Source organism: Trichosurus vulpecula, chromosome 4, assembly GCF_011100635.1.
Source record: "Trichosurus vulpecula isolate mTriVul1 chromosome 4, mTriVul1.pri, whole genome shotgun sequence".
Lineage (NCBI taxonomy): Eukaryota > Metazoa > Chordata > Mammalia > Diprotodontia > Phalangeridae > Trichosurus > Trichosurus vulpecula.
In genome coordinates this window covers 47,014,931-47,026,006 of record NC_050576.1, presented here as the reverse complement: position 1 = coordinate 47,026,006, position 11,076 = coordinate 47,014,931, and positions in this window count along the sequence as shown.

The following is an 11,076-nucleotide window of genomic DNA, read 5'->3' as shown; positions in this document are numbered from 1 at the left end:
GAACAAAGGTTTAAGCATGGTAACAATCAAGTCTGTAATCAAATTGTGACCTGTGAAGTACTCAATACACTGGATAAAAGTAGATGACATATACAGGAAATGCTTTTTTGATAGGCTAAAAGAAATCAGGCCCTCCTCTTGACCTATGTATAATATAGCCAACCAGTTCAGGAGTTAGAATTCTAGCAGGGAATAAGTCAAACATTGGGAGTTTCAAGGTTTAAGAATGCCTTGAGCAGATCCTAATACCTACAAGAGGGTAGCAAGGGAGGAGTGGATAAGGATCCCAGAAGGAAGGGTATTCCTCTCCATGACCAAGTGACGACTTTGTGAATATCAAAAGGTAAGAAGGTCAGTGTTGGGAGCAGTGTCTATAGGAGCCCTTAGCAGTAGCCCTGAGCAATAGTAGCAGATGACATAGTCAACTCAAAACTGAGATACATGCTGAGGACAAACCAGATCCACCAAGAAAAGTCAATGTCCGGAAGCTACAAGGGTACCAACCCTCAGAATCCAGCACAGAGCTATTCCTAAAAGAAACTTCATGAATCACTCCCAGATTTATATATCTAGCCCAGGTCTCTCACCTGAACTTCCTCCCTAGATTAATAATTACCTATTAAACATTTCTAATTGGATGTTCCTTTGGCATTTCATATTCAACATGTCTAGAAAAGACCAATCTTCCTTTTCTTACTCACTCCTCTTCTGAAGCTCTCTAATTTTTTGAGGATGCCACCATCCTTCCAAGTGCATAAGTTCACAGTCTTGGTGTCATCCTCTACTCTGTACTCTTTCTCACTATAAAAATTGAATTATTTATCAAATTATTTATCAAATCATGTCCTTTCTATCTCCACCAAATATCCCCTTTGCTCCACATGCACAGCCACCAACCTAGTTCTGACCCTCCCCACCCTATGCTTATGTTGGGCAAAAGCTTCCTAAGCAGTCTGTCTACCTCAACTTTCTGTCCACTCCAATTCTTCTTTCACATAGCTCCATTTTCCCAAAATGGAAGTCAGACCATATCATTTTCAATTCAATAAACATTAATTAATTAAACATTAATCACCTGCTATGTGCCAGGCACTAAAGCTAAGTGCTGGGGATACAAATAAGAAAAATAAAGATAGTCTCTGCCTACAAGAAACTTACAATCAAAGGGGAAAAACAACTGTGTGTGTGCGCACGCACACATACATACATTGAAAAGAGTGAGGAGGGAGGGGAGGCCTCCAGGGGATGCCCCATGCAGTGCATGGAGTCCATGTCATCGAAACCAAGCAAAGCTTTGAGAAGTTCTGCAAGTTCAGAGCCCTCTAAAAAGGAAGATTTTGGGAGGAGTTTACTGCTCCACCCTCCAGTCAAAGGGGAGAGACCACTGAAGGTGTGGAGAAAGGGTTGAATATCAAAAACTGAATCAATCGGCAGGGACTGCTGCTTCCTATTTCCTCCAGGAGCAAATAAAAACTTCTCAGTTGAGCACTTAAAGTTCTTTTCAACTTTTCCCCATTTTTTTCTTTTCAGATTTAGTGCACTTTGCTTCTCTTTACATGACCTACAATCCATGCCTAGAATATCCTCCTTCTTTACCTTCTTTACCTTCTCAGAATCCTTGATTTCCCTCAAGACTCATGTCAAATGCCATCTTCACCAGGAGGCATTTCCTGGTCTCCCTAGCTACTACTAATACCTTTCTCCTCAAGGTTACCTTCTATCCATCTTCTACCTTTTGTTTTGGTTTGATGGACAATTTATATGAGAATGTCCTCTCCCACCTTAGAACATAAATTCCTGTTCATGGGCAGAGGAGAGAGATTGCTTCATTTTCACTTTAGATTCCCTAGTTCCCATCACAGTGTCCAGCACTTAATAAATGTTTGTTGTTTGAATAGCTTGGCTAAGACTCAATTTCCCCAACTGTAACATGGGGTTAATAATACCAATAGTCATATTATTACAGAATTGTGAGGTTAAAAGGAATGATGTTGATGATGAAAACAAAGATGATGATGATGATGATACGAAAATGCAGAAATCTCCGTGGTGAAAGTCCTCCTGAGAGTCATCCAACCCTAGGAAACATATACGAAGCTTTCCAAGGGCTGCCTCTGATGTGAAAGTTTCCTTAAGCCAGTTATTAGTGTTCTCTACCTTCTCGATTTGTCTTAGGCCACACTCAAGTCACCGACAAGCTGTCTTCACCATCACTACTCTCCTCACAAACATTCCCAGTAGAAAGTAAGCACCCTGAAGGCAGTGACTGTTTTGTTTTTATTTTTGCATACCTAATGCCTACTATAATGCCTAAAAGTAGCAAGAACATAAAATTGTTTGTTCAGTTCAATTTTATTCAATTCGTTTTGGCCCCAAGGGGCAGAACTAGAGCCACAAGTGTAAGTCTTATAAACGGAGAATTTAGATTTGGTGGAGAATAGGTAGGTATTGGTAGTTAGGAGACTAGGTATAGGTAAAGGTGGAAATATGGGAGAAAAAACTTAAGAAGTCAACCTATCAGAAACTGAAAGGAGCTAGTCCAGTGAGTTATAAGCCCTTGCACCCCCACACATTGCAAATATTTAGTCAGATGTTGGATGGACATTTATTTAGTTGTTTTGTAGGAGCTCTGCTGTGTGAGTTAGACTAGGTGGGTGGGACTTATTGGCCAGTGTTGTCCCTAATTCTGTGATCCTGGGATTCTGTTGTAATCCTCCATTACAACAGGGATGTAACCCTTCTGGCTCTGGAAGAATGAGTCCAGAGTACTGCTACCCTGTGAACTGAATTGAATTGAATCTTAAAATGTTTATATGATAGATCTGATGACCCATTTCATCTCACTCTTTGCTGATGCCAGACATGCTTTGCCAGATGGGGAAGTGTAAATCCATGCAAGCACATCCTTATGTGTTTGAAAACCTTGTATAGCAGTTTATGGATGCCTAGGGAGGGAGAAATTACCTATTTCCTCATTTTTCCCCTAAGATCTTACACAAATCATTCCATTTCTTTTTTCTTTCACTTCAGACACTATAGTCCCTTAATTATCTTGTGGTCTAGACTCCAGATCATCATCTAAAACTGGATCACTTCACTTTGGTAGACTGAGAAAATAACTTTGGAGTGTCCTAGTGCTTTTTCTTCATACCCCTCTCATTTTTTCACTAGAAAAAAAAGAAATGGTGAGGTAAGGAATGTGAACTGTGGAAAGTATTGGAGAGTAAAGAGTGAATAACAGATACGTGTGTATGTAATATTGACACTATAGGTATATGATGCCAACTTCCTCCACAGACCATTGAGTAATGAGTCTCCACTAATGAGGAAAATCTAATAATAATGTGCTTTGAGCTTCTGGCTGTATGTGTATATATATATGTGTGTGTGTGTGTGTGTGTGTGTGTGTGTGTGTATGTGTGTGTATATATATATGTGTGTGTGTGTGTGTATATATGTGTGTATATATATGTGTGTGTGTGTGTGTGTAGTCCTATATATGGAAATATACATATATACACACATATGTATTCAAAGACACATTTATGTATGTGTGTATGTATATGTATATTATGTCAGCCAATAAATTTTACTAAGGGCCTTCCAGCACAGAGGAAACAAAGAAAGACAAAAGATAGTTTCTGCTCTCAAGGAACTCACAGTCGGATGGGAGAAACAACATGGATACAACTACATGCAAACAAGCTATGTACAGGATAAATAGGAAATAATTGTGTATATTAATATGCATGTGTATATGTATTACATTTTTCATATTATATGCCTGTGTGTATGTATTGTAGTATATATGTGTGTGTATGTGTACATAAAGATGCATAGTTACATTCTATAGATAAGCACACATGTTGCATTACTTTGTGTGTGCATTTATATATACATCTATATGTGAGCATATGCATGCTGTGCATGTGTATGTGTTACAAGTAATGAAAACCTATATGTGGATATTACCATACTGTATATGTATTATGTATACATGTGCATTGTGTATTGTGCATTGTTCACATTTTGTACATTCATCTAGATGTACATGCTCCTGAATATATAACATGCCTTGCATATACTTACGTTTATAATGTGTATATACATTGCTACATTTAATATACACGGTATTCAAGTCTGGACACATAGGCAAAAAAAATGCGTATTTTCAAGAAATGAAATGAATGAAATTTTCAACAACATTTTATTTAACTGGAATATTAACAAATAACATCTTCAATATAATTTCCATCGTTTGTGATGTAAAGGTTGATGCGGTTTGCAAGTTTCAAGTGAACTCGATGCAACAACTCCACATTGCCGTCAATTTTAGCACATTCACTCTTTATGCGTTTTATGCATTCAATCAAGTGTGTTGCATCTGTGATTTTCATTAAGTACACCTTCTCCTTTAGCATACCCCAGAAAAAAAGTCACTGAACAACACAGAGTCTTCAGTGAAACGGTTAATGAGATGGTAATGAGATTTCCTATGTGTCCAAACTTTAGGGACACCCTGTATATGTATCCACGTATATGTATTATGTATCTATATTTATGTGCACATTATGTGTAAGTATATATGTGTGTTGTGTGTATATGTATGTATATTTATGGACATATGTATGGGTATAGGTAAAGGGATGGGCCTAGGTATATGCTTGTCTAGTGGTTGGCAGGGGGAGAGGGTGAATGGGTGGATCCTTTAGCTTTTGATAGCTGGACATGATGGAGTGAAATGACCCCACCCCTACTATGTATTTTGATATTTTCCATAAGATTCAAAAATACATTATAGATGTCATAGATTCTAAAATACTCTCCTGGATTTCGTTTTCTAAATATATCAATGAATATATGTCTCAGCACCTTTGGAAAGTCAAGATGGCGCATGTTATTTCCATTTCTATTGAACTTCAATATTCATAAGTACATTCTGACATTAACCCTGTGGGGGTAGATGGCAATAACATCAGTATCCTGTTGGTGGTGGTGGTGGTGGTGGTCGATGATGATGATGAATAGACAAGGAAACTGGGTCTCTATGAACTTAAATGATTTGGCCCTTATCTCACAGCAGTGCCACAGATGGCACTCCCCACAAGGTCTCTAGCATCCCTTAATCTCAAAAACAGAAGCCTCTTTCCAAAGCGACCATCCAGACCAGCCCTGAGATGTTGAGGAATTTCTTCTTCAGCATTCCCAATCGATGGTCATCAGCCTTTGCTTGAAGACCTCCATCAATGGAAAATAAGGCAGGCTTTCTATTTTTAGGTGGCTGGAATTCTCCTTAAATCCAGCTGAAATCTGCCTCTTTGTAACTCCCCCACCCCACCCTATTTCTCTTAGTTCTCCCATCTGGGGCCAAGCAGAACAAGTCTAATCCCTCTTCAACATGACAGCCCTTAAGATACTTGAAGACAGCTGTCATGTATCCCTTGCCAAGTCTTCTCTCTTCTAGGATAAAGGACATTCTCCAGCTTGTCAAAGTCCTTCCAAAAATGTGGCTCTGGAGTTGAGTACAATACTCCAGATGTGGTCTGACAAGGGCAGAGCACAATCCCACTGTTCTGGACCCTAATTCTCTCTTAAAGCAGCTTCGAATTCATCCCATATCCTGTGCTTTTAACACCACAGTGATACTGATACTATCATCTCTATCCTTTATGGAGAGGTGTTGCTTTGTCAGTACCTAGCACAGTGTCAGGCACATAACAGGCACCTAATAAATGCTGAATTGAATTAAATTGTCATAGAGCATAGGTAAGCTTAAAAGGTACCAGTCTTTTTTTATCACATAGATGCTCAGTTAACAAGATGACAGTTTCTTGGGTGCCATAGTTCCTCCTTTTTCAATATAGACATGTAATTTCCTGTTTTCTAAATATTAACTACCTGTACAGACTCCACCAGGTTTGGCCAAAGAGTTATCTGGTGACCGAAGCTGTGGCTTAGCAGAAAGAATGGATTTGATGTTAGGAGACCGAGCAGCTCCTTAAGTACTTACGTGACTTTAACCAAGTCTTACCTCAAAAGTTCTTTGCTATTTCCTGTAGTTGTCAGTGACACTCCACTCCCACCAAATACTTTGCTTTTGTTTTGTGTATACTCTATATTTAGTGATCTGTGATCATGTCTTACTTTCCAGTAGAATGTAAGCCTTTTGAGGGCAGGGACTGGGAACTAATTGTATCCGTAGCACAGTTCCTTGCATTTAGTTAGTGCTAGTACTTTGGGAAAAACACTGGATCTGGACAGAGGAAATGACTTGAAATCCTTTTTCTGATGCTTACTTATCCATAGAAACTTGGGCAAATAACCTATGCCCCATCCACAAAATGAAGACTGTGCTAAGTGTCCTCTGAGGTCTGTCTCTAGCTAGAACTATGATCTTCTGATTTGAACTTTCTAGGCCTCCATCTTTAAAATGTAGAAATTGACAGTACCAACCCCATAAGTCCGTGATGATAATCAAATCTTGATAATATACATAAATCACTCAATATGCATTTATATTATAGCTGAAAAGGTGAAGGCACCTTAGAGGCCATCTAGTCCAACCCCCTCATTTTACAGGTAAGGAGACCCAGAGTGGTTAAGACACTTGCCCACAGCCATACAAGTAGCAAGCAACAAAGTTGTAATAAAGCCCAATGTACATATCAGCAGTGATTATCTGCCACCTATTCCTAGCTATGGTTTCCATTTTCAATGAGTTTTTCTCAATATGGCCCTCTGGTGACTTCCTTAAGAGGGACTTGTTGACAGCAAGCCCTGCCTCTCCCTGGTCCAGATGTTGCACCTGGCTATTAACTCTTCACTTCCTGCTGCCCTGTAGTTGAATGCAAGCAATACCTTTCAATTCTGAGTGATTGACTCTATTCACTTAATTCCTGTTCTTACACACGTCTGTGTAATCATACTCACAACCTCCTCAACATACACACACACACACACTTTAAAAGGGTTAAATGTCTATCTTTTTGGAGACATTTACTATAAGCTTTCTCTCCCACATTCAATAAAAGGATCTGGAAGTTGTTTTTTAAACTCACCATTTTCAGTTATTCTATTTTCAAAAGTACATTTTTAAAGTCAGTAGGTTCTTTGTGAAAGGAAGGAATACCCCAGGCACAGAGGGGAACAAATGTCTCTCCCAAAGTTTTTAATTATTCAGTCATTTACATTACATTTCAAATGTTATCAAAAATGCAAATATGCTTGACATTTGTAATTGTTTCTAGAACCTATGCAAAGATAAACATTGGTTTAGTTCAATCATCATCTTAAGAATAGGAGATCTGGGCAGAGGAAGGTTTCAGCTAGTGTTCCCCATTTTGGGGACACTTTACAGCCTACTACAAAAGGATTTTTTAAAAGGTCACTCATCAGAGCCTTGGTGTGCAGAATGTTAAGCTGAATGACTGGCAGGGGATTGTTTTTCACCCCTAAAGAATCTGACAATGTCACTAAGATTAGAAGACAGTCGGCAATATGTATGGCTTGCCTCCCATGTGCTGTTCTACAAGGTGGCAAGGCAGAGAGAAAAGAGGGCTGGCCTTGGAGTCTGGAGATACGTATAGGACTCCTGCCTCTCATGTTTCTGTTTGTGTCATCACACTTAACTTTTCTGTGCTTCCATTTCCTCATCTATAAAGTGGGGCTAAGAGGTAGCTTGTCAAGGATGGATACAGGAACAGCACCCCAAACAGGACAGCCTGGGTGGGTTTGAGTCCTCCTCTGCCCCACAAACACTGAATGAGTGGCCCAGGGAAAGTCATTTAGTCATCTTCTCAGTGGCCCAGTCAATACTGTATTGGCTGGAGTTTTGCGAAGAGCTTTACATATGTTATCTTATTTGATTCTCACAATGACCCTGTGACATAGGTGGTATTATTATGACCATTATTCCCATTTTCCAGAAGAGGAAAGTGACACTAAAAGATTTGCCCATGGTCATCCAGTTAGTAAGCCGTTGGAGGTAGGATTTGAAATCAGGTCTCTCTATAACACCAAGTTAAATACTTTGTCCACTGTGCCACCTAGTGGCCTGTACAAGGCTCTAATTTACAGAATTATTGACAGACTCCAGCCCTCATTTGGCATGGTCTCATGGCCTCGTACTACTGTGGTCACCTTTGTCGGGACAATCAGCCAATTTGGCCCTTCCTTTCCTAACATCTAGTACCCAGAACTGAATACAATACATCCAACTTGGTCTGACTGGGGTTGAGCAATGACAAAGCAAGTGAGATATTTGCCTTGGATATTCAAAACTGAGGGGCACAGAGAAGTACATAAAACAGGCATCTGCTATCCCAGGTGAGCTATGACATTAGGATCAGAGACACTTTATATTTTTGCTTCGGGCTCAAAATTAGCTAGTTATAGTTCTGGAGCGAGAAAAGATGTAGATCAACCAGATCGCCTTCATTTTGGACTCTATGCCAATCTTAATGCCACTGAACATGGCATCATGGGGTCTACCACAAACCACTAGCTGTTACCTCACTGTTGGATTTGTGTATGAAAGAAGTATGACCATGAGAAATATCAAAAAAGTGATGGCTTTTTCATTACTGGAGGTTTTCTAAGGAAAGGCTGGAGAACCACTTATCTCAACTTTGAAGGAAATTGCTTTTAAGGTATGTCCTTCTTCCTCCCTCTCTCACATGAAAAGGTGATCCTTCTCCCGACCAAGGCAAATTCCTCTACATGTACCCTGGATTATGCCATCCCATCTTCTCCAGCAGACTTCCCTTACTCTCATCCCCAATCTCTTTATCTTCTATCCATCTCTATCTCCTGGGTTTTTTTCCTACTACCTACAATCATGCTCATGTCTCTCCCATCCTTTAAAAAAAAATACCTTGATCTGACCATACCTTCTAGCTATCATGTTATCTCTCTCCTACCCTTTCATCTAAATTCTTTCATAAAGCTCTCTAGATTCACTGTCTCTACTTCCTCTCTTCTCCTGCACATCCAAACCCTCAGTAATCAGGTTTCCAATGTTGTCATTCAACTGAAACTACTCTCTCCAGAATTAATAGTGATCTTTTTTTTAAAAATCATTTATTTAATTTTTAATTTGTGGAATAAAACAAGCATTTCCATCACATAGTATAATTTTTTAAAAAGATAATTGCATGTGAAACTGCCAATTTATTGTGTACAACTTACTATTCCTTTTAAATGTATAATAAAATTATCATGCAAATTTCTTTTTTTTTCTTCTTTTTTTCTTCCCTCCCCAACACCCTAGAGAATAATAATCTTTTAATTAATAAATCTAATGATTCTTTTTCAGTCTTACTTCTTCTTGACCTCTGCAGTCTTTGACAATGTTGATCACTGTTTTCTTAAATGCTCTCTCCTGTCTAGATTCTTGTGACACTGTTCTCTCCTGGTTCTCCTCCTAACTACCTAATTCTCACTGTCCTTTACTGGACCTTCATCAAAGTCATGACCACTAATCTTACCTGAGTGTAACCCAGGGTTCTGTCCTGGGTCTTCTTTACTTTTCCCTCTGTCTTGTTTGTGAATCTCATGAGCACCTATGGGTTCAACTATTATTTCCGTCTCTGCAAATAATTCTCAGATCTATGTATCCAACCCTAACCTCTCTTCTGAATTTTCATTTCACTTTACCAACTACCTTTTGGACATCTCGAAATGGATGTTCCATAGGTATTTAAAAATGGCCAAAACAGGATTCATCATTGTTTCCAAAAACCCTCCCCTCTTCAAAATTTCACTATTACTATCAAGGGTACTACTATATTACCAGGCTCAAAACCCTGGTGCCATTCTCAACTCCTCACTCTCACCTCAATTTGTTGCCAAATCGTGTTGTTTCTACCTTCACAACATCTATCCTATATGTCTATTTCTCTCCACTCATCCATTTAGCACCCTGCTCCAGATCCTCATCACCCCACTCCTGGACTACTGCAATAATCTTCTGTTTAGTCTCTCTCCCTCAAGTCTCATCTACTAGTTGCCAAAGGAATCTTCCTGAAGCATGGGTCTAACCATGTCACCCAACCCCTCCCCCAAACCCTATCCAATAAGCTTGAGTAGCTCCCTATTACCCCTAGGATGAAAAATACAATTCTATGGCTTTTATAGCTCTTCAAAACAAGACCACTTCCTAATTTTCCAGTTTTTTTATACTTTCACACACACACACACACACACACACACACACACACACACACACACACTCTTTCTCTCTCTATGATCCAGGAACCCTTCTTTTCTTGCTGTTCCTTACTCACAACACAACATCTCCTTACTCTTTCCCTTTTCATTAGCTGTCCCCCATACTGAAATTCTAACCCAGGCTTCCTTCTGGATTCAATTCACATCCCACCTTTGGCAGGAGACAGACCAGTCCTAAAAGAAAGCTCAACAGAGCTACTAAAACAATACATTTTTCTTATGCCCAGGAATTACTGGTCCCTATATTAATGCAGCAATGAGAAATGTTACCCTAGCTTTGAGACATTTATTCAAAACCATAATTCATAAGCTACTGCCTATATGCTTAAATTAACAGGTAATCAGAAGGTTCATTGATTCAAAGGAAGATACATTTCATTAAACAGCATAGCAAAATAAGTGGCAAGAAAGATTCTCCCCATACTTATCAAAAGAGATGATATTGATTAAAAAAATTAATAAGTGCTTAGCCCAGTGCCTGGAACATAGCAGATGTGATGTAAATGCTTATTCCCTCTTCTCCTTCTTGTATAGGTGAACTCTTTTACTAGCTACCAGCAGTGGGGAGAACACAAGCATAGAAAACATGAGTGGCCAGGGTACACACATTGCTTAGTCAATTTATGAATCTGATGCTAGAAAACCACTAAGGCCTTCTGGTGATATCATCAAGTAAACTCTTATATATACATTGAACTGGAGTCCTATGCTGCTCTGATCCCTTTCTGCTAGGTATCTCTACTGCTGTGATCTACTATTGACTAGGCCTTTCTACTTCTGTTTTTGCTACTCTTTGCTACCATCTGCTGGTCACTAATATATATCCTCTTCCCCTTTAAATGGAAGTGT